Source organism: Barbus barbus (genome assembly GCF_936440315.1).
Source record: "Barbus barbus genome assembly, chromosome: 23".
Taxonomy (NCBI): Eukaryota; Metazoa; Chordata; class Actinopteri; order Cypriniformes; family Cyprinidae; genus Barbus; species Barbus barbus.
In genome coordinates, this window is record NC_136751.1 from 21916034 (window position 1) to 21938806 (window position 22773).

The 22773-nt window shown below is 36.6% G+C and overlaps 1 pseudogene across 1 annotated transcript in view; it reads right to left on the reverse strand.

The window, feature by feature from the left end:
• The window catches only part of LOC306843023 (inositol 1,4,5-trisphosphate-gated calcium channel ITPR2-like), a 92585-nt pseudogene that overhangs the window by 282 nt on the left and 69530 nt on the right, over positions 1–22773 (reverse strand). The window contains exons 45-54 of the transcript in view: positions 21947–22055; positions 21562–21746; positions 21345–21461; positions 20754–20929; positions 19162–19345; positions 18475–18549; positions 16034–16164; positions 15421–15583; positions 14029–14187; positions 5361–5547 (exon numbers count right to left, since the gene is read on the reverse strand). The product of the transcript in view is annotated as an inositol 1,4,5-trisphosphate-gated calcium channel ITPR2-like (transcript). The remainder of the gene's footprint in view (positions 1–5360; positions 5548–14028; positions 14188–15420; positions 15584–16033; positions 16165–18474; positions 18550–19161; positions 19346–20753; positions 20930–21344; positions 21462–21561; positions 21747–21946; positions 22056–22773) is intronic.

Sequence of the window (22773 nt, forward strand, 5' to 3'; positions counted from 1 at the left end):
GTCAACAACATATTTACTTATTATATGAGTGAAAAAGTTGAACAGATCTAATGGGATGTTTCAACTAATTTTACAGTAAAATACTGTTTTGAGAAGTGAAAAAGAACAAGTCATCTGTGTACCAGCTCACATGCAATGTTTTTTATTGAATTCATTGTTTCTTCTTAGTTTTATCAGTTATATACATTATGGTTTTAATTTACATCTTATGTTGAATTAATGTTCATTGCGTTATTTTAATATTTGTGTGTGTATGACACCATGCACCTCATATTATATTATGTTTTTATTGTACATCATATTAGCATGAAAGGCTATATTCTAGGGGTGCTCCGATCAGGATTTTTGAGGCTAATCACCGATCACAGAAAGCAGTATCTGCTGATACCGATCTTTTTAAAGCCATATTTTTATCATGTAGAATTATTTATATTGATACTCCAATCAGTATTTTTAGACATTTATTCAGTGCCTGAAGTTCATTTTTGAAAATGTGGGGAATTCCCCTCTAGGTGACTCTTGTGAGAGAGGATTTTTTTTAATTTGAGGGGTGGAGGGAGGCATTTTTTACACATCAAAAATATACTTTTATCTCACCTAAATGTTTGATCATCCAGTGCATTTTTGTTTTTACAATCGTGCAGTTGTTGCAGAAAAGCTTACACACAGCACAAGCCTGAGTCCACTACTGATCCATCCGTTTACCACAAACACAACATTTATCCATTATTTTGATTTCACATCCAAACATTGAACTGAAAATGCTTTTTCATTGCGATTCTTTTTTAAAAAAAGTAATACAATCTTTATAGACGTGTTTAAATGCAGTATAAGCAACACATTATTCAATGCTTTTTACTTGCTCAAGCAAGTGGCAAAACATTTAAACTACTTTTCTTATGTTATCACAAACATTCTAAATTAACTTATGACTGGCAGAAACAGTCAGCTCTACTGCATTTTCTTTTGCATTTAAATCTTTATTATAGACAATCCTGCGGTTCATAAAAGAACTTTGCTTTATTGCCTTGTTTATCTAAAAATGCTCTTTTCCTTTAAACCTAGCCAAAAAGCCATATGTGTTGACTGTGAAACACAGTAGAATTTAATTATATGCATTTATAGTATACTACATTTTTGTGCCAATCCATGTTCATGTCACTTTAATTCAGTGCGTGCAGTACAGCAAAGATAAACTTGGTGCGGAAACGATCGCTGCACTGCCTGCAGTCACACCCACCGCTCATGGAACGCACCGGACCACAACCACGTGCAGTGTTAAGGCCCTTTCACACGGGACACGGCAAGCGGTGGAATCACCGGGCAGCTGCCACTTTCTCTCATAGTTGAAGCGTTTGTGCAGTGGAGGTGGTGTTCGCGACGCATTCTCTCTCTCTCTATATATAAAACTTCCTGTTACATAAATGAGAACATTAGGTTAGACAAAAGAGCTAGCCAAGAACATCATCCATCAGTTGGGCGACTGACAGTGTCTCAGAACATGTATAACTGTTTTTAGAGTTACTTCTCTTTAAACTGAATGTCATGCAGGACCAGCATAATTTCTATGCGGGCTGTAGATTTTTGTATCTCGCTCAGTCTCTTAAAAGCTTGTACAAGACTCATGAGGAAGAGTTCATCCTCATCGCCACAGTCTTTAAGCTGCTTGGAGATTTCATCCACCTTTTCAATTACATGTGACTCAAAATACATTTCCTGCTGTCTTCGCCTTTTCATTGGTACCTGAGAAACTGATGTACTTTGCTTAGGCATTTGTGAGCTGTTCTCGTTTTCATTCTCAACAAGTGAATCCTCAGTTGTACTGATATCACTCACTTCCTGCTCTATCTGCACTGTGACTAGCTCAAGTGTGAGAATAACTTCCTGTTCTTCTTCATTTTCCACCATGATACTGCTTGTTGGCCTCTCTCTCACATGGGGCTCAAGGAATGCCACGATGTGAAGGTATTTACAGACTTTCTGGCTGTCTGCTCCTCCTGACCCACTATTCTTGTCTTTCATTGCCCTCCTTTCTTTTATATATTTGTCCCTGAGATTTTTCTATTTTTTTCTCACTTCTTCAACTATCCAGAGAAAACAAGTTTAAAAACAGAAAAAGAGTTAAGTCCTTTTCACAATACATATTATTTCAAAGCAACTTTATAGAATATCATGATGTTAATGTTTGCAATATCTTATTTTATATAATTTATAGTTGCATGATACCCAATATTGTGCTTTTTTCAATACAGGTTTTTGGCAACTGGAGACTCATTTGTAAGCATAGCTTTCAGCTACAGAGTGGGAACTTCAACCATAGCAACAATTGTGGATGAGGCCACCAAGGTCATCTGGGATGTGTTGGTGAATGAATATATGCCAGTACCAGAAACGCAAGATTGGGTGGAAATCTCTAAAGAGTTTCATAAAAGGTGGAACTTTCCAAACTGCATTGGAGCTATTGATGGCAAACATGTGGTGTTACAAGCTCCACCAAACTCTGGATCATTATATTTCAACTACAAGGGCACACACTCTATTGCCCTTCTGGCATTAGTTGACGCACATTATCTGTTTCGTGTAATTGATGTTGGAGCTTTTGGAAGAAACAGTGATGGAGGAGTATTTTCCTGTTCCTCTTTGGGAAAAAAGATTGAAAGAGGGAAAACTTGGCATTCCAATGGACACACCACTACATGTCACATGTCTTTGTTGGAGATGAAGCTTTCCCACTGCAAATAAATCTGATGAGGCCCTTTGACAGCAGCTCACAACAGAGAAGAGGGTATATAATTATCACTTGTCCCGGGCAAAAAGAGTGGTAGAGAATGCCTTTGGCATACTCTCCAATCAGTGGCGAGTCTATAGGCGGATGATGGCTGTTACACCTGAGAAAGCAGAGGCAATTGTGAAAGCCACATGCATTCTGCACAATTTCCTACAGATTCATGGCAATAAATGTGAGGAAGACCATGCAGCAAGAAGTTCTCCATGTGACTCCCAGGATTCTTTGAAGCCAGTATTAAGAATGGGAGCCAACAGCAGCAGCAGACTTAAAGTGTCTGTTAGAGAAAAATTCTGCCCCTATTTTAGCTCACCTCAAGGAGAAGTGTCCTGGCAACACAAATACAAAGTGATAGGAGCTGCTCTTGGATGCCCGAGAGGCGTTTCAAAGATGGCCGCTGAGTGAAAGGACTTGTCTTAAAGAGACTTTGGTACAGTCTCCAGGAGAGCGCGCGAGTGCTGAATAGTTAAACACTGGCAAGAATTAAAAAGAAAAGCAATTTATAAACTTTAATAACGATGCGACACTGCCTCTATTGTGCCAGTGACAATTCCTGTCAACTGTGCAGCTAGCTTATAGTTCAGACACGATGTGATTTGAAGCCATTTGCGCATTTTGAGAGGGGAAGAGAGCTTGCGCAGTGATTCACACCGTTGTCTCACAGAAAGTTTCAAATGACTTAATATGTTATTTAATGAATAAATATCAGCATTATCATTATTGTACCAGCGTCAGACAGAGTTTGAGATGGTGGTGCTGCTGCATGTCGTGCCAAACCTTTCATCAGCTTGAGATCGGTTTATGAGATCGGCCTTTTTAGAGACCACCGATCAAACATCCCAAAGCAATTATTTCGATAATGATCGGAACCCGATCAATCGGAGCACCCTTACTATATACATTTTAGATTGGTAACAAGATTTAAAATAGTCTTGACAATAATAATTTAATGAGTTGTATACAATAATTTAACAATATTATAAAAAAATTAAATAAATAAATGATAATTACATACACAATCTTCCAATTTGATATTTGAAAAGAATTAAAAAATTATCATTAATGTAATTTCTGAGTAAAAAATAGATTGATTGAATCATGTGGCTTTCTCTCCACCACCTGTTTGTAAGGTGGTTATCATTATATTTTAAATGTTTTAACTGTAAATTTAGGATTTTAACAGTAAATTAACTAATTCAATCCGTAAATGCTGCTACTTTTTTTTTTTACAGTAAAATTCTAGTAACCAAAGCTGCCACTTTTTTACTGTAAATTTCACAGATCTTCTTTCTGAAGACATTTACAATTATGGTTGTGCAGTGAAAGCATGTGGGCAATATCTAGTCACTTTGAAAAAGTTTCTCATGCAAATTTAATTAATTCATTTTCCAAGTTATTTTCAAGAATTTGTCGTATTGACCAACAGAAAGCTACTCCTACTCCTCTGACAATAGACAATAGACTTTTTTCACAGAAATTTTGCTAATGTGACAGCACAGACACATTTATTCTGTTTCAAAACTTGTCTCCATAATCACCATTTTACAGTGTCATATCTACACTCACAATGTCTGTTTAAAACAATAGACAAACTGTTTGAAAACCAACATTCTTCAAAATATCTTATGTTCCACGGATAAAAAAAGTTTGGAACAACATGATAATGACAATTTTCATTTTTGCCTGAATTATTCCTTTACAACATAGTCATTTGCACTAATATCAAAACGATCTCTTATTCCATGGGTCACTTTTTTGAACCAACATGTATTTTTTTGACCTCATGGCCGTTCCAGAGAAAGAGAAGGAACTTACAAGTAAACAGTCCAAGCAAGAAAACGGAGGTGGAACACACTGTGCTACACTGAATCAGAGAGAGTCTGTTTGTCTGAACACATGACAAGTTCAGATTTCGCCTACTGCATCTGAGCTGGATCTCAGCCTGGCTTGAGCTGAGAGGTGAGGAGGATCTGTTTAATTAGGCCTGGCTGTCGGAGAAGAAATCACTTTAATAAGTTATTTAACATCCAGCGCTGCCAGGATAATTACAGTAAGCCCGCTCCTCGTGACCGCCAGGAATCAGAAGGACCGCTGGAGGATGTGAGTGGCACCACAGCGTGGTTAACTGTTCTGGTTCCACTGTTTCAGGCTCACTGGTTTGGATCAGTGCCGATTCCCAATGACTGTGCAGTTTCTGTGTGTTTACGTTCGAGCACAGTTCAAATCTGAAGTCTAAGGTCAAACAAACATGCAGACCTTAGTGAGAAACTTAAAAAAAATTAGCCATGGGGTAGCAATTTCTTTCCAACGTCATCCCATTAGAACCCAAAGCTCTCCCCTCTCCCTGTGTCATGTGAATTGGTTAAACTGTTTGTGTGGAATCACATGTGGGCCAGGCAGGTGATGGCAGTGATCCGACACAGCCGGAACATCCATATGGCCCCGGGCTACCCACCCCTGCTCTGACCCACTTCCACAGCAGGGCCTAATAGTAAACACTTCAGAGGCCCCGTGAGGAAAAACACTGCTTTGCTCTGTGAAACCGGGCTGTCCCATTGGACGTGCTGTATGTTACCTGTTCTTTAGGTGCTCAGACACCTGGGATGACAGCTGAACCACGAGACCGTCTGTGGTGTCCAGCCTCTCCTGCAGCTATCGGATCTCGTTCTGTTCGCTCTCTCCCTCAGAGCTTACCAAAGACATGGCCCTCATCTGTGGAAACCAATCCAGATTTGGAAAACATCTTATAAATGAAATAACATCTAACTATTTTGCAGTAGACATGGTCCAGACATACTGGAGTTTACACATTTACATTATCATTCAATTCAGTAAGCTTTTTATATTTTTTCAAATAAATGAATCCCTTTATTTAGCAAGGAAGCAAGTTGATCAAAAGTGACAGCAGGCTTTTGCAATGTCACAAAAATTTTTTTCAAATAAATGCTGTTCCTTTGAACTTTACATTCATTTTACATACCTGCCGTATGTAAAAGTCACATGATCATTCTTTAATGTACTATAACCTCCAAGAAACACATCATACGTGGCCGCTCTCAAGTATAAAGCACTTTCTTTGCGATTAATCCATTAATGTTTGGATAACCCCTTATTTACACTGCGTTATGGCTTTGTTACAGCTACCGGCCACTCTAGTCAATGCTTGTGTTTATACCAGCTGCGCTGTGGCATGTTTCAGAAGTGTCCCAGAAGCAGCTCTCCACGCTGCTTCACTAAAGATACACGCCTACATCTCCTTTAATTAAAAATAATAGCTAGTGCGGCGGCTGCAATATACGTAAACCTATGAACATCCATCACCATGACTTATCACAAGAGGAAAAAATTACGTTTAGTCACTTAACTACACTTAATGGAAATTCCCAATAGGTTTTTAAATCAACATTTATAAAATATCGCAAAAGTTTTGCACAAATCTGTAATGGAAACCTGGCTAATAAAGACTGGAGTAATGGCTGCTGAATATTCAGCTTAAAACAAAAAAACAATTAATAGAAAAATATTTCAGAAACAATAATGGTGAAAAAGTGAATTTTGTTTGTGATATATAGAATACTGGGTTAAGTGCAGCTCTTAACAGATATATTCAACAAATATTTACGCTAAAAAAACTACAAAACAATAACAGTTCCCAGAGAAAGAAAGAAAAAAAATAAAAAAATCACAGAATATACATAATAACAGAAACCGCTCACAGCAGGTGATTTGAAGTATAAGAGTATTTGTCTTCAAAATCATTGCTGAATGTGATGAATGAGTAACAAAAGTGGGTTTAATGGCTCTAGGATTTAACGACACAACTTACTGGAGGATGTTTTACCCTGCTGACAGTCTCACACTCTACAGTCCAAGTGACGCAGCAGAGTTTTGTTGTATAACAGTTGCCGTTAAAGGCCTCAAAGACTGTAGCACACTAAAGCACAGCATGTTGCCACCAAGAAATGGTAGGGCTCAAAAATGGGTTGCAAATCTGTTTTGATCCTGTTGTGGATGGAAGCTTCACAGAAAGTTTACATTGCTGTTGAAGTTTAGGGTGTAAAAAGATTTTGAAATGTTTTTGAAAAGTCTCTCATGCTCACCTAAGATGCATTTATTTAAAAAAAAAAAAAAAAAGTAAAAAAGCAACTTTGTCAAATATTATTCCCATGTAAAATAACAGCTTTCTATTATAATATATTTTAAAATCCAATTAATTCCTTTGATTGAAAAGCTGAATCTATCCAAATTAGACAGATGTCAACATGGTATAAGAAAATGAGACCCAGACTACGTTAAAATGTTAAATGGCTGTGAATTATCGCCTGATTAGACTAGAGCATGGACGACAAAGTTGATCAACATGACCCATGAAGACCCATATCTACTTGAAAAAGCAAGCTCATGAATATAAGCCAGTGTGCTGTAACTCCCTCAAGCTTTTTCCTTCAAAAGCCAAAGCATATAGAGGTAAATCTGGACACTTTAAACCCCTGGTTGCAAATATAGCTCTAAAACAAGGAAGTAGTCATGCAAATGAACCACAGTCAGAGGTTTTTTTTGTGTGTTTTAGATAATAACAGTGAGTCATTCTGTTTGTAAAGTGTGTGTGCCCACACAGTAGCTCACGTACAAAATATTTGTTTGCGTTCTACAATTTGCAGTGTGTGAGTGTGTGTGTGATTAGTGTGTATATATGAGTTTATCTAGTCTGGTGTGTGTGAGATAAGGAGGGGGATAACAGAGCGGTGGCTCATCACAGCAGTTATGTAAGGTGCTTTTCACAGTCAATCTGACAGGAGCGCTGCAAGGTGCACAGAGAGTTCCAGGATATGATTAGAAGTGGGAAAAGACTGCCTTCCTTCCCTTACACAATCATGAAACTCACGCTCACGAGGTGACACACCCAGGCACGCGCATCTTCCGATTCGAACACAGTGCTTTTCTCTGCTATACGATAGGGAATGAGGCTTTCCAAGAAAAACACACTGGATAAACCCGCTGCTCTTCTAAGAAACAGACGCATGAACAAGGTCAAGCACACTTTCACATCAAATTGTGGCACTGTGACTCACTGAAAAAGAGCAGTCCGGTTTTGCTGAAGGTTTCAATGGGATCTTAAATAGGAAGAAAGGGAAAATTAGAATTAGGAATAAATTGCTGCTAATTGGTTCCAGGGAATGGTGCATTATGAATCTATGAAAAACATTAAAGGAAGTGGGAAAACATAGGTGAAGTGAGGACGGATGAACAGAGAGTAGATTGTGGGGGGTTGAGTCTCATGAATCAGCCCATTTTTCACTAAGGATACAAAGAGGGCTAAAAAACAAGAAAACATCACTGTTATGACCAGCCAGCGGGGGGGAAAAATAGAAAGCCAAAATGAGGACATGAAACCTGGACACCATTGAGCGAGTTTAGTCAGGGTCAACTGATCATAACTTATCATAAAATTATACACGATTAATAAAAACTGAACATTCAGTGATAAGGGGTTTCCTGTTGCCACATAAGCTCAAGACAAGACAAATATTAACAGGTTCATATATTGAATATGCACTACTGTTAAAAAGTTTGGGATCAGAAAGATTTCTGGTAACATTTTACATTAGTTAACTAACAATGAACAATACTTCTACTACATTTATATTCATTTGACTTCATGTCAATCTCAACATTTATTAAGATCAAAATTTGTATCTGTTCACATTAGTTAATGCCCTGTGAACTAACATTAAAATGAGCAACTAACAGTAACAAAGGTTAATGAATGTTGTAAAATATATTGCTCATTGTTAGTTAATGCATTAACCTAATGTTAACAAATTAAAATACTGTAAAATGTTCCTACATTTTTTGAAAGAAGTCTCTTCTGCTTAATAAGGTCACATTTATTTAATTAAAAATACAGTAAAAACATGTTATGAAATATTATTTATGTAATTGGTTAGAATAAACTGAGGTGAATAATGACATTTTTGAATGAATTGAATTTATAAGTTAAATATCCATTCTAGCACTGATTTTAAATAAATTCATACTTTATTTAGCAAATACACCAATCACAACTGATCAAAGAGACATTTATAATGTTTATATAATATTCTTATTTCATATAAATGATGTTCCTTTGAACTTTCAATTCATTAAAGGATTCAAAAAAATGCATAATATTAGGCAGCACAAGTGTTTTCAACATTCATACTAATAAGAAATCTTTCTCAAGCATCAAATCAGGATATTAGAATGGTTTTTGAATGATCATTTTTGAATGATCATGTGACACTAGAGACTGGAGTAATGGCTGCTGATTAATTAAATTAAGCTTTGCCATCACAGAAATAAATGACACTTTAAAATATATTAACATGGAAAACATTTAAACATTTTCATGGAAACAATATTTCACAATATTACAATTTTTACAGTATTTTTTATCAAATAATTGCAGCCTTGGTGAGCATAAGAGACTTCTTTCAAAAACATTTAGAAAATTTGACCAACCCCCAACCTTTGAACAGTAGGGTATGCAAACAGCCAAATTAACTGAAATTAACCTGCAACTCAGATAGACAAAAATATTTTAACGTCAAAGAAATTACACTAATCACAAATAGCACCTTATAACGTAGCAGCTAACATCTCGCAAATGTACACACACACACATATACGCTTCAGCACATTAACGCTGCTGCAGACTTGTGTGTGGGAAAGGTGTTTGAGCTGTCATTAAAGTGCCATTAAACTTCTTTTCCCATCTGACAGACAGCATAATCGTTCGATCACGTGTCTGCTCTCATCACCATAAAGCTGCTGTTCTATAATGGAAGAGTGCTGCCATCAAACAGGCTCTGCAAATAGCAGCACGATTGCAATAATCAGTTTGATTAGCATGGTTGGCCACTGCACACGCACTCCTGCAGTCATCCGTTCACACACATATACACACCCCGAGACACCCAGCTGGGAGAAGCGTATCCAACGCTGAATACGTGACCTTTGAACTCGCATTGATCACAAGTCTAGAGGCCGAGGAGTTTTTTTTTATTCTCGTTCCTGCCGACAGTGCATGACGATGGTGTTGCCAAGGAGACGCCTGACTCACTGTGTGATAATGAGCAGCGTAGCAGGTGTGTGTGTGTGTGTGGGACAGGAAAGCACGTGTGAGGATAGGCTGTGCTAATAGCAGGCCACTTGATATGGGTTACATAACAATGCTGTGACTGCTGCAGTACCTGCTCACACTCTCTTCCCAGCAGCCTGTGAGTGATAATCACACACACACACACACACACACATATACACACACACACCTGCTTTAATGTAAACGTGCAGTTGAAACTCTGTGCTGTACTCTTCTCTTTGAATATGAGCAGCGAAGCTAGGGTGAGCTGGTTTGCAAAGATTTGCATTAGTTTTGTTTTCAGGTGACTGGAGTCTACAAACAACCACACCCACACACCCACACCCACACCCACACCCACACACACACACACACACACACACACACACCCACACACCCACATGTTGGGTTTCCATGTTTTATGGGGACATCCCATAGGCGTAATGGTTTTTATACTGTACAATCTGTATGTGCTATTGCCCTACACCAACCCTACACCTAAACTTAGCCCTCACAGGAAACATGCTGCATTTTTAGATTTTCAAAAAACTTTATGCTGTATGATTTATAAGCTTGTTTCCTCATGGGGACCAAAAAATGTCCCCACAAGATTAAGATTTACTGGTATTACTATCCTTGTGGGGACATTTGGTCCCCAGGACGTGATAAATACCAGGTGCACACACACACACACACACACACACACACACACACACACACACACCCACTTCATTTAAAAGCCAGACTGTAGTATTTTGCATTCAGTTACTGTTTCCTGCTGCCTGCTACATTACAAAAGCTGAAGATCCTTATGAGACAGAACAAAAACTGAGGGAACTAAACAAGTGTTATTTATGCGTCGCCCATGCCTCATCTCTCCCATCTCAGCTTTAATGAGGGCCCTTGTGTTTGCAGCAACTCACAGTAATTAGTTAATATAGTACTAATGGAACTCTACGTGTCATCAGTAGAGCTTCATGGAATCTGGGCCTACAGAATCCTGCAGAAAGCTCTGTAGATTTCCACAGGATACAAACACTTGTCTACTAACATGCTATTTTATTGGCCAGGCTGATAAAATGGGCAACCTTTGGCCCTTTTCAGCTTATCTGCATCTGCCACTAACAGTGTACTTAGATTTTTGTTTTCTTATTTTACATTAATATTTTTATTCAGCAAGGATGCTATAAACTTATCAAAAGTGACAGTAAAGACGTATAACGTTACAAAGATTTTTAAGTTAGAATGATTTCTGAAGGTTCACATGACACTGAAGATTGAATGGTTGAAGGAATTTGTTAATTATTTCACAATTTTCACCTTTTTTTAAATTAATATTTTAATTTAAATGCAGCCTTGGGGAGCTAAAGAAACTTAAAAAACATTAAAAGTTTGACACCAAACATTTGAACGTTACTGTATATGCACTGCCAGTCATATTTGTGAAATCATGGCACATGAACTCATTCTTTTTTACATTTTAGAATAACGGTTAAATAGTAACATTATCAAAATTTTAAAATAAAACAAGTAAAAGTATGGCAATTATGTGTAGTTACCAATGATGTTAAACAAATCAACCATTATATTTTTTCTTTAATTCTTCATGTGGTCCTGGGATGCTTTTTAAGCAGCTGCAAAATTTATGTATATATGTATGTATTTATGTATGCATGTAAATACAATCGAAATTGTGCAAATTCTATTTGGGCCAAGTCAATTAAATCAGTCTTTTTGAGCAATATTCATTATTGCACAAAACATAACAGGTTTCCCACATGAAACCACACAGACTCCTGTTCTCCTCTCCTCCACTATGAACATTAGCCCACTTGGCCCATTATCATAGAGAGGAAGCCCTCTTAACAAGGGTTCTAATTACTACACTACTTTCAGTATGCTCTGTGAGATACCAGCAGAAACAGAAGGTCACACACATAAACAAACAAACAAACAAACAAACGAGTACACACATACACACACAGAAACTTTAGGAACTCTATCAAGAGAGTCTTTCTCTTATTTTACTCTTATTTTAAGGACGTTCACTGTCTCCTTTTGCTGGTGCCCACTGAAGACAGTCTACTCAGAGTCAGCGACAGAGATACACACACACAGAAACAAACAAACTAATAAACAAACTAATAAACAAACCAACAAACAAACAAAAACACTTTCCCAGCTAGTCCTTGGTTTGTCAATGCTAACAATGTCAAAAATGACAATGCAAACAAGAATTCAGTTATATTATATTCATTGTACCATTAAAGGGGTCATATGATGTGATTTCAAGTTTTCCTTTCTCTTTGGAGTGTTACAAGCTGTTTGTGCATAGATAAGATCCCTGAAGTTGCAAAGACTAAAGTCTCAAACTAAAGAGATATTCTTTATAAAGGTTAATACTCGACCACGCCCACCTAAAAGGGCTCATTCAAACACGCCCCCACATGTCTACGTCACAGTGTGGGGAGATTTGCAAAACATCTATTATTCTCGCTGTAGTATTGTTGCTGCCGCCGGTGCCATGTCCTGGAGACGCTGTGTTTCGTTGTGAAAGCGAAAGTACTTAGTTTGGGCTTCCAAAAGAGGACACAATTAGAAATCAGTGGTTAAGTTGTATTTACAAAACTGTTCCAGAACAGTTCAACCCAAATATTAGAGTGTGTGCAGCGCATTTTACGGAAGATTATTTCCTGAACCTGGAAGAGTAGCCTACAATGCTGGCTTGCACAAAGGCTGTTTCTATAACGTGGAGCAATTCCAGCTTTGCAAGGACAGTCCGGCGCTTCTGACTCAAGAAAACGTACATACAGGCTCTATTTAAAGAATTTGCCACTGGCAATTCAAACACGAGTTTTGAGCAGTGTAGAGTAGTGCTTGTTGTTTGTAATTTCTCCGATCACAAATGTAGACATGGTAATGTTTACACGGCGCGATGCAATGCATAAAAAGACAGTATAAGTCATTATAATTAGTAATTATGTCCCCAGTGGATGCAACAAATCCCTCATTTATAATGGGTTTTATTGTTTTGTATCGTCGCGCCGGGACACGGCATCACAACATGGTAAGGGGCTCAACATTTCCATTTCACATAAAGTATTCGGCCAATCACAACGCACTGGATAGCTGGGCAATCAGAGCATGCCTCGCTTCTCAGAACGATGAGCTTTGTAAAAATCGACGCGTTTCAGAAAGGCGGAGCATAGAGGAGCAACAATAATGTACAGTATGTGGAAAATAATGGTTTTTTTTAACCTTAAACCGCATAAACACATTGCATTACACCAAATACACAAAATAATGTTATTTTTAGCAACGCCATATGACCCCTTTAAGTTTTTTAATATTTATATACATATTATTCATGAATTAATGACATATAGTTGACACATTGTTAATTAATTACTCATGAATTACAACTTGAGTAAAAAAAATACAGTCAAATGATGTCAGACAAATTGGCACAGACATTACTGACTGAGACGCAACAAACAACATTCCTGAAAAGAAGCTGATTAGCATTTGGACATTTGAAACGTCTGAATTTCACTGCATTACATAAGAAAATTACATAATTCAAATTCATAGTTCTTTTTCTCACAATTATGACTTTGTTTAAAAACTACAAATTTATATATCACAATCACAAGTTATACACTGAGTTTACATCTCACAATTCTGAGAATTTAAGCTGAATTTATATTTCAGAATTTACATCTCACAATTTTGACTATTCTCGCAATCAAATTGCAGTTTATGTCTTAAATTGGACTTCTCTAATTGCAAATTTATCTCAGAATTGTGGTTCTAAGCTTATCTCACAATTCTGAAGTTTTTTTTCTGAATTATATGAAAAAGAGAATTCTACGTAAAAAAAAATAAAAAGATAAAAAGCAATTCTCTTTATTTTTATATTTTTTTCTCACGTTGTGGAAACAAGCTTCCCTATTCACGTTTCACCAACTGGTGTGGTAAGTAATAGTTGATGTGTGTTTACTCTGATGGAACACCAGTGTGAACCTGTTTTCACACATCACATTAACTATGAACATGACAATCAGATTGTGTCCAAATACATTTTAGGGGTCAATGTATCATGGCACCAAATGTGGCAATGAACTAACCTTAATCATTTGGGCTACATAGCTCTCAGGGCCCGTGTACTCGGTGGGGTCCTTTACCTTCACCAAGACCAGGAAGTACAAATAGTGCCACATGTTGTGCTTGATGTGCTCCTCAAACGACACGGTCTTGTTATCAAACTTGTCTCTCTCAAGGCCTAAAGACGAGCAGATAATAAAAATTAATAAAAATTAAAGGTTCCTCAAAGAAAGAACCAACTCTGTCTATCAAAATCAGTTGTTTTATTCATGGTATTTCACCGTTTATTGTCACTATAAAACTTTCTCCCACATCAGTTATACTCTAACATAGACTTTATGTCCTCCTTAGTCGAGTAAATGTCACCATGATCATGGTTGAATCCATCAAATAAAAAGCCCTGTCACAGTCCTCATATACAAATTCAAAGGCAGTCAGAGTAACAGAATGTGACAGGGCATGACATCTGCTTAGAGCCGCCCCACCGGCTAGTTCCAAGCCATTCTAAGATGTACGCTGCTGTGCAGATGTTGAAAAAGAGCTGTTTTTTAAAGGGGCTATATTCTACACTTTTGTAGCATTTTATTTTTTGCATTAAAACAATATTTAGTTTTATTGGACAATTTTCCAGCCTCACTCTGACCCTTATGAATAAGAGTTTTTGCTACTGTAACTTTAAAGTAACTTCTGCATGTGGAATAGACTGAAATCTTACACTTCATCATAGCACTCAACTTATTACAGGATTTCCAAAATTTTAGTATTTTCTCTATATTGTATTTTTTTTCCCAATTTAACTTTTCAAATTGATATTCCAGTCATTTGTAATAACAGGACAATGATTTTTTTTTTTATATACTTTTGATTCACACCAATTTCCTAAATAATCATACTAATTTAGGATTACAAGATTCATTGATTCAGTGGAAAGATTCACTGAAAATATTTATGTGGCAGCTTAGACATTCTGATAAATCGGGGAAGTCGTGGCCTAATGGTTAGAGAGTCGGACTTGTAATCCAAAGGTTGCGGGTTCGAGTCCCCGGCCGGCAGGAATTGTAGGTGGGGGGAGTGAATGTCCAGCACTCTCTCCACCCTCAATACCACAACTGAGGTGCCCTTGAGCAAGGCACCGAACCCCCAACTGCTCCCCGGGCGCCGCAGCATAGATGGCTGCCCACTGCTCCGGGTGTATGTTCACGGTGTGTGTGTTCACTGCTGTGTGTGTGCACGTTGGATGGGTTAAATGCAGAGCACGAATTCCGAGTATGGGTCACCATACTTGGCTGAATGTCACTTCACTTCACTTCACTAAATATTGTGTTTTACTGAAAGGATCACTGTTATGATTGGCTAGCCTCTGTTAACTAATTCTGTTTCTCAATATATGTTCCCTTCAAACATAACATACCACAAATGAAGCAGGTGGTCTTCAGAATTTCTTCCTTTCTCTGTTTCTCACTCCTCAGGTCAGCGAAAGTGTCAATGATCACACCAAAGATGAGGTTCAACACAATGGTGACAATGAAGAAGAACAAGAGGTCGAACACGACACGTGCCGGGAACATGGGCTCCTGAGGAGCAACAGTAAGGGAGTTATAAATGAAGATATATATATATATATATATATATATATATATATATATACACAGACACTGTATATACTGATACTATACTTTATATATTATATATGCTTTATCTTTAAAAGCAATTTTTACAAAAAAAGACCTGAAGTACTAAAAAAAAATACAGTTTTTTATCTATTATTGATCCACAGTTTTCAATCATCCCTAAAATAGACCCTTTGAAGCTGGTGTGACTGATTTTGCAACCCTTCAAAGCATAAAGACAGATGCTCAGAGAGAGTATAACCGAATGCAGGGGTCTGTAAAAGCATGATGTACAGATGCCTGCAGATTCCACAACTTTAAACATGGATTATACTGTCAGTATTAGTGATGCTGGAAAGGATTTATTGGCGTATCTCATGTCTCAGTGTGCTGCGTTGATGATATTCTGTTCACCTCTTTGGAGGGCTTGCGCAGAACATCTGCGATTCCTCCTCCGTTCCTCAGCCCGTGGTTCAGAACCGCAATGATGCACATCAGCAGGGTGTCACACACGCGCTCTGTACCATCTTTATCCTCTTCTTCCACTGGGATGAACATACACACAAAAATTTACAGGCACTGATAAAATAACAGTTTCAAGCATTTGTGACACACACATATACATTATATATACACACACACACACACACATTTCTTTAGATATTATTATCTATTCAGAATATTAACTATAAATATTTCGAATTTTACTTTACATATTTATGTAACAAATTGTGCACTCATTTTTCTAGAGTAACTTTTGCTACTGAATTATCCACTAACCTAGTATATATAGTAATAGTATTTTTGTCATAGATGATAATAATATATGCATTCATTTGTTGTTTTTATTTACAATAAAGTTGTCTATATTTAGTAGATTGTGTGTAACAAAAAAAAAGTCATGATCAGGTCAACAAACATTGAGGTATGAGGTATAATTCAACATTGATTAAAAAAAAAACTGCCAATACTATTGGTATCGGATGAGGATCGGTTCTGAAAAAGTGGTATCGAGCCACCCCTATTCAATATATTTAGATACATAATTATCTATTCATATTATGTTTAGAATTTTTACTTATACATTTATTTTGTAAATATTTATTTACGCATTTATTTCGATTTGTATCTATTCAAATTCATAACTACATATTCAACCAAATTATTCAAATATTTAGATTTACAATAATCTATTCAGATCTAACACTATACATATAGAATTGACATTTTATTCATATAGAAACATAAGATTTGATACATTAGTTTCAGTCAATCAATCAATTCATCAATCATTCCATCCCTCTATTTCTTTTAAATCCATATTAGAGATTTTCACTAGTGGACTCCACTGTACGTGCAAGTTGTGTGTATATATACAGTTGAAGTCAAAACTTTACATACACCTTTCAGAATCTGCAAAATGTTATTTATTTTACCAAAATAAGAGGGATCATACAAAATACAAAATATAGATAGTTAATCTATAACTATCACTAAACAAAAAACAACAACAAAAAACAGCTGTGGATCATTCAGGTAACAACACAGTATTAAGAATCAAGTGTCTGTAAACTTTTGAACGGGGGCATTTTTATAAATTCAATTTTATATATTATTTTCTCTTGTGGACTATATGTAAACATTTTAAGTGAAACATCTTATTCAGGTCAGTGTTAAATAAACAATAACATGCATTTTGTATGATCTTCTTATTTCGGTAAAATAATTAACATTTTGCAGATTCTGAAAGGTGCATGTAAAGTTTTGACTTCAACTGTATATATATATATATATATATATATATATATATGCAGTTATGCATATATACACACACATACATACAGTATATATAAGGTTTAAAAGTATACACTGTAATATATATACATATAAAGAAAAAACTGATTAAGAATAGACACGAAGCAAGATAGACAGGGAGATCAAAGGAATGAGCATGGAAAGGCAAGTAAGGAATAAGTGAGGGACACAGAGAGACCACAGAGGTCAAAAGAAAGATAGAGGGTGAGAGTGTGAGAGAGAAAGAGAGCGCACGTGTTGATATCTAGAAAAACAGGTGATATTTAAAGACTCACAGGGCAAAGCAGAACAAAGCAGCACATGAGTCATCTCCTCAACACACATACACACTATCACGGGTCATCTCAGCACTTTAACCTCTATACCAGACACTCAGGACCAGCCCTTTACAAACAAACACTTAGGAAAACCATAAACACACATGCACATGCAAATCACAAGACATGTCACCACTATTGCAGATTATGCAAGAACATTCAGCTGAAAGGTGAAATTAAAAGAGAAACTGCAGTGCTACACAGTAAATGCTGAATTATTCTTGATTTCCTTCACAATATGACACTTAAATCAATTAAAAAACAATTAAAGTACAATATTTTACAGCCTAATGATACACAAGCACAGCTGTATGGAAATCACACAGTAGACATCATGCTTCTCAAACCATTTCATGGTTTGGTTTATGGATCTATATGGTAAACTGTGGCCCTAAAAAGTACTTAAGTAACACCTAAATCACCAAAACATTACGCAAAATATATTAAACCTAGTGGCAACTGTGCAAAAAATAAATAAATAAATAAAAATAAAATTCTCCTCAGAAAGTTGAAAACCACTGGGTGTCCAAATAAATTTTAATTCTAATCATTATTATTGTAAATTTAATTAAAAAGCTTTTACAAGATTCTTTTAGTGACATGTTTTGGTTGAAAAGTTCACTATATTTCATTTTTCTTTTTGTCTATTTCAAGGACATACATTTTATGTGTGACCTAAGTGTCCAGAAATTGTTTGGGGCCACTGTAAAAACTGTGACTTACCGTGGTGAGAAGTAAAAGGGGAGTTAGAACAGGTCTCACTCAGGCATCTCATAGACTCCTTCACATTTGTCTTCTCTAAAAGACAAACCAAACAAATAGAAATGAGTTATATACAGTTTTTGGGGGGTTTTTACAGTTTTCATAGCATGTGCTAACAATTCAGAAGTCAAACGTTTTGTGTTGCCACAACTGAAATGTTTTATTAAACTTTGTTGTATTCCAGTGCACGCGTGTATGTGTGTGCCCTTTCTGTCCCCAGTGCTTGTACAGTGATGCAGTGCACAGAGGAAGTGATTACATAAGGGAGTGTGGCCACTGCTGGGTTATGCAACAGGTGCCATGTGCTAGCTGGTCCTCTCTCTCCTCAACACATCTACATGGCCATATGTGTTCATAAAAACACATACACACAAACAAATATTCACTCTCACACGTTTATAATGTACATACTGAATACATCACAGATGTGGTAATCTCTCTAAAAGAGTCATTTTAGTGATGCTCATACCAAGTTGTTTACACATACGATATGCAGGGGTGCATATTAGCACATGATATTGACTTCATTCATGCAGAACATTTGGGAAATATGAAACAAAAGACCAAAACCACAAGTTCTACATAATGTGCAGCTGGAAAGATAGGAGGCCACCACAGCAAAGAGCGCCATGTACACTTCATGCTTACTTAAAGCAGGGAGGCGGTCGACTTCCATGAGGAAGTCACCTTTAAAGAAGAGGAAGCCTATAATGGAGAAGAGGTAGACTAGGATGATAGCCAGAACAGCTGTGAGGAAGATGGAGCGGCCTTTCTTCGTCACGCTTCTCATCATATTTAGGAGCATTTCCTCTCTTCGCACAAGATCAAACAACTAGAGGGAATTGAAGAGAGAGGAGGATATTATAAAGACATGTTGATTATGAAATTAAATAACTATAAATAATTTATTTCAATTGTCACTGTTCTAAAGCCAAAAAGAAATGATTAACATAAAATTGATCAAAAATGACAGTAAAGACTTTTACATTGCTACCAAAATTTTATTTCAAATCAATAGTGTTCTTTTGAACTTTCCATTCCTCAAAGAACTGAAAAAAATGTATAACATTTTCCACAAAAATATTAAGCAGAACAACTGTTTTCAACATTAATAATAAGAATTTTTCTTGAGCACCAACTCAGCGTATTATGAACATTTCTGAAGAATTATGTGACACTGAAGATTGGAGAAATGGAAGCTAAACATTCAGCTCTGCCATCACAGGAATGAATTACATTTTAAAATATATTAAAATAGAACAGTTATTTTAAATATTTTACAATATTACTGCTCTTTTTCTGTATTAATAAATGCAGCCTTGGTGAACATAAGAGACTATCAAAACATTAATCAAAAAATTGCCAACCCCAAACTTTTGAACAGCTGTGCATACAGTTTTACAGCAATAAGATTTTTTTTCCTTTACTGTTAAAAACTAACAGAGTCAATAAAATAAACTAGTTGTAATTAACCTCATGATTTTTGTCCAGTTTTTGGAAGCTGGAATGAAACACTAAGCCCCGGTTTCACGGACAAGGCTTAAGCCTAGTCCTAGACTAAAATGTAAATCTGAGCTGTTTCAACTGAAAGAAACTTGCACCGATGGATCTTAAAACATGTCAGTGCCTTTGTTTTGTCTTAAGATGCATACCAGCAAGCTGAAAGAAAATATATACGAGTTCATTCGCAGTGAGGATAAACAGTTTGTGGTGACCACTAGAAGATGTGGCGAGTGGTGTGTAGTATAACAGATCCACTCCTAGAATCTGTTTCAGCACATGTCTCTGTTGGTTCTTCATGTGGTGCCATAATGGCTGAGGAGACGCCAGCTTGAGCAGACGCAAACAGACTGATACAACAGAGGGACGTGTCAGCAGTTTGAAGGCTGAAGCAGATCCAGTTGCCTGGGAGAGAGGCATGAAATCGCTCTCATTTTTTATCTGAACGCACATCAAGCACATCAGCCGCTTCTGTCATCGTAACTGACATTGATGCAAAATGGCAACACTAGTTCCTCTTCTGCCATCTTTCATATTTAGCCAGATATCTAGCAGCTTCTCGTAATTAATCGGAATTAGCGATTAATCAGCAAACATGATGTGTTATAGGCTGGTCTTTTCTAATAGGAGTTCAGTTGGTTTATACATTCAAAATACACTTTGACATTTAATCAGTTCATGGACGCAGAGTGCTGACGAGCTAAATGAAGCGTGAATGGTTGATAATGAATTTGCCTTACGTTGGCGGCCCCCAGAAGCAGCAGTGTGGGTCCTAAGCCCAGCGTGTAAATGGAACGGAAGATGACAGTGACCAGGAACGCCAGGATACCTCCACGCGGAGGAAGAACAAACAACGTGAAAGTGCTCACGACCACCGCCACCCACAGCAAGATGGACAAGAATGGTGGCAAGACACCTGAAAGACAGAACAAAGAACCGCATGAAAATTTTGGGGTGAACTAGCCCTTTAAATAAAATGTCATTACGTAGGGCTCTATGAATTCAGCTTTATTATTTCCCAAAATTTTGTGTTTTCAGTTTAAATTATTCTGAATTCAGTTTTAATTGTTTAAATTTTATCAGTAAAAAAGGATAATCAAATGAATACATAAAACATTAACAATCTTTCCTTGTCTGTTTTAATTTTTCTGGATTTCTGGATATGAATCCAAATTTGGCAAATTGTGTGAAATTCCGTACTATACAATAAATTTCTCTAAGACTGGATTCTGTCCACATTTTCCACAGTGTGGAAACAATAGGGCATATATATATATATATTGTTTATATATATAACAATATATATATATATAAAGAAAAAAGAGCCATACCTTCATCTCCAAATGGGTAGAAAAGAGCGACAGCCAAGTTGATGAGCACAGCCAAGTTAAAGGAGATACTACCCCATAGAGATATATGTTTTGACACCCAGAAAAGTGGTGCATTATCTGCAAACACACAGCAATACATCAGCATCATTACTCTGACACAGGCTCGAACTGGTGATAAATTGTTACATTGTTTTCTGCACAAAGCAAAACAACCCACTTCTTATTTTCTTCTGCCATCTCATCTCATTGTAGAGGTCATCAAACTGCTGGAAGAAGTTGTTGACCTTGCTTCCCTGGTCGTCTCGCTCTGTTGTAGTGAACACCCGCACTTTTGATTCTTCTGTTAAAGATGTTAGGTACAGGAAACGCAATCTGCTCCATTGCGTGGTCATGGCGGACGATCTGAAATTTAAAAAAATGGGAAGATCAGCAATCAATCATGTTTAACTGACACATTTTGACTTATATTGTCTAATAAAGGCAGCAATAAGTAAATGAGACTTCAAATTTGTCATATTAAAGATATTGGAATCCAATAAAGGTGCAAATTAAATTAATGAAGGGAAACAAAGTTATCTTGATAAGCTCTCAAACTGTTATACCTCTATCTGAGCGGTGTGGTTGGCATAGTAGGAGCGCTGCTTCTTCTTCGATGGTAGGATCTGAGCCAGGTTTCAAACTCTGCTGGAGGTTTTTTCTGTGGCGTGCCAACTGATCATCAAAAACACTTCAGTCAACATGACAGATTCAACAGATTCAGAAACAGCAGCTCAATCAGGACATTTCTTCAACTACAGGCACTTTTGTCACTGTGGACTCTCATTAGTTGATTTGTCTAATAATGTCCATCAGCGGACATGTATGCATTACAGGACAATTCTGTAATTTTTGCTCAAAACCATGACCATTTGCTTCACACTAACATTTTCACCTCATCTCAAATGATGTATTGCAATTAATAAGATTGTGTGATTGAAATGACGGAGGTGGAAATTACATTTCTGGAATAAAATGGCCTATTATTTAGTCTTAAGTTTCATAGCTAGCATTTTTATGTATGCTAAATACATGATTAAGTAAAAGCAAGACTGACAGGAATCGTGTAAAGATATCTGACAGACAAAACTCCCCCCAAAAAATAAAATAAAAAAAAACTACCCCTATAAATAATGTCACTATCCAACTAAATGAGATAAATGATAAAAACTTAAATGTAGAGAGATTAAAAAATAAGATACATTTTTAAAAATGTCTGACTAAAAATGCATGATAAAAATGTAATAATATAACTGGAAATCATCATCATCAAGATCACCATAGCTTCTAACAATGCAATAAAACTTTATAATGGATTTTATAGTTGAATACTTAAAATATGGCTCTGGGACAATGGTACAACATTAAAATAAACATCTATAGATTTGAGAAT